This window comes from Cynara cardunculus (assembly GCF_001531365.2).
Source record: "Cynara cardunculus var. scolymus isolate 2C chromosome LG 10, CcrdV1, whole genome shotgun sequence".
In the NCBI taxonomy this organism is placed as follows: domain Eukaryota; kingdom Viridiplantae; phylum Streptophyta; class Magnoliopsida; order Asterales; family Asteraceae; genus Cynara; species Cynara cardunculus.
Genome location: NC_037537.1, coordinates 11,955,088 through 11,957,589, shown reverse-complemented (window position 1 = coordinate 11,957,589; position 2,502 = coordinate 11,955,088).

The window sequence follows — 2,502 nt, the reverse complement described above, 5'->3', positions numbered from 1 at the left end:
CTGCGGATTTCGTCTTCTGTGAAGATTTTGTTCCAACTGTTTTTCATTGGTTATTAGCTGCATGTACTTCTCACGTGACTAGGACTTAATCGACTTTATTTGGACGGCTTAGATGATTTCACGCGTCACGACCTTGTCAGTAAGGTCATTAGGAACTAGTATAAATAGCGGCTAAGGCCTTTGTAATCAGTGTGCTTCCGTATTGTAATCGTCAATATTTTCAATTGAATGAATTGAAAAACCTTTGAAGCAATTCTCCTGCATTCATCTTCTTCCTCATCTTGACTGTGTGTTCTTGGTTTATTTACTCTGTTCTGTTCTTATTATTGTTACCGCTGCACTTTAATCGTCTTGGAGTTCATTCAGAGTATTAGATCTATATCAAAGCTGAATTTACAGGTCCAACAATTTGTATCAAAGTAGGAATTGAATTCTTCTTCGATTAATTATGTTTTTGGTATTAATCTGCATTTTTTAGAACACCAGTTTTCTTCAGATTACCCTGTTTCACTCTATTAAATCGGTTTCATCTTGTTCTTATTTTTCTTCTTCAAATTTCAATGGCGAACTTGGCTAATACCTCGTTCATGAGTACTGGATCTCAATCAAAGCCTCCCACGCTTATCCGTGAGGAACATCTGCAATGGAAGGTGCGCATGATCAACTTTTTGGAGGGAATTCACCCCAGAATTTGTGAATTTCTCTACAATCCTCTTTATATGCCAATGAATTCAATTTCAAGAGTTCCAGCTACTGCTACAACCACTGAAGTTCCTAAGCATTATGAGCCAAGACCTATTGCTAACTGGAGCGATGAAGACAAGATATTGGTTGATTTGGGAAGCAAATGCAAAAGGTTGTTAATCATGACAATACCTCATGAAATCTTCAAATGTATTGATCACTGCCAACTGTCCATGGAYRNTTGGGCAGAATTGGAGAAACAGATTGAAGGAGGTAAGAAAACTCTCAAGAACAATCGAGCCATTTGCATTGATGAATATCATAGCTTCAAGGCTAAGGAGGGTGAATCCCTGTCAGACACATACTCCAGGTTAAACACCTTAATTAGCAATTGCAAAAGGGATGGAGTGATGAGAACTACAGAGGACAACAACTCTCTGTTCTTGAAGAGCCTTGGAATCGAATGGATGCATCTAACCATGTCAATGAAGGCCACCTTGGATTTGGAAGCATGGACTTTGGYTGACTTATTTGGTTCTCTCAAAAGTCAAGAGCCTCAAGTACTTCAAATGAAGAAGAACAATGGTGGTCCGCTTGCTCTGGTTGCAGAGGATGGCAGCTCTGGAAAGGGGAGAGAAACAAAGAAAGAAGAGAAGGAGAAGAAGAAGAAAAAGAAGATCCTGATAGCAGAGAGTGAGGAGAGTTCTGAAGAAGAAGTCACGATGAAAGAGATGATGAAGACTCTGGCTTTGATCACCAGAGAATATAGAAAGAGTGGTGAAAAGGAGTACAAGAGTTTCAACAGAAGAAACTTCATAGAGGGTATTAGATCTGATGCATGTGAGAAGGAGAAGAAGCCTTCACAAAAGATAGAGGAGCAGAAGAAGGAAGAGACGAGAGAAGGATGCTTTAGATGTAGCAAGCCAGGCCACTTTGCAGCCGATTGTTGGTCAAAAGGGCCTAAGGCTCCACAGAGGAGTCCAAAAGATGCAGCCTTCTACAAAAAGAAGGCTGACTACTATCAACAGAAGTGTCTACTAGCTCAATCTAGTGAGTTAGTAACTGATGAATCCTCTGACGAAGATGATCAGAAGGGTCTTCTTGCTTGGGAAGACTTAGACACAGAGGATGAGTTCTTCTGTGAAATGGCAAAGATCGACTCTGACTCCTCTCAATCAAATGACCAAGAGGTTTCTACTTCTTACTCTTATGAATCAATTGATCTATACACAGAGATCATTGATAATCTTGATTCATATTATTTGGAACATTACAAGCTAAAAGAAAAACTTTCTCTTTGTGAAAAAGAAGTCATTCTTCTCACAGAGTTAAGAAATAGATTTTTTAAAATATTCGAAGAAGCTCAAACAAATTCTGTAAATTCGGAAAAATCTTCAAAAGAAAAGTTTGCCGAAATTCAAAAGGAGTTAAAAAACAAGGTTGATGAGTTAAGGAAGTTGGAGCATGAGAAATGCAAGGTTACTTCTGTCAAAGAATTCTTCCAAAAAGAAAGAGAATTTTTGCACCAAGATGTTCTTGACAGAGAGCTCAAAATTAGAAACTTTCAAGAGGCTCAAAATGTTTATAAAAAGATAAAAGTTAACATGGGTAAAAGAGGTCTGGGGTTCTCAGAATTTGACAACAAACCTGGTTTTAAATCCAACGAAACTCTTGAGAGTACCTTTAGATCCTCAAAGGATCTTAAAAGTAATATTTCTAACACAAAGTCCATTTTCAAAAGAAGAAGGCTGTTGGTTGCTCCAGACACAAGAACTTGTTTAACAATGGAAAATGTTGCTTTTGAAGACTATATTGACT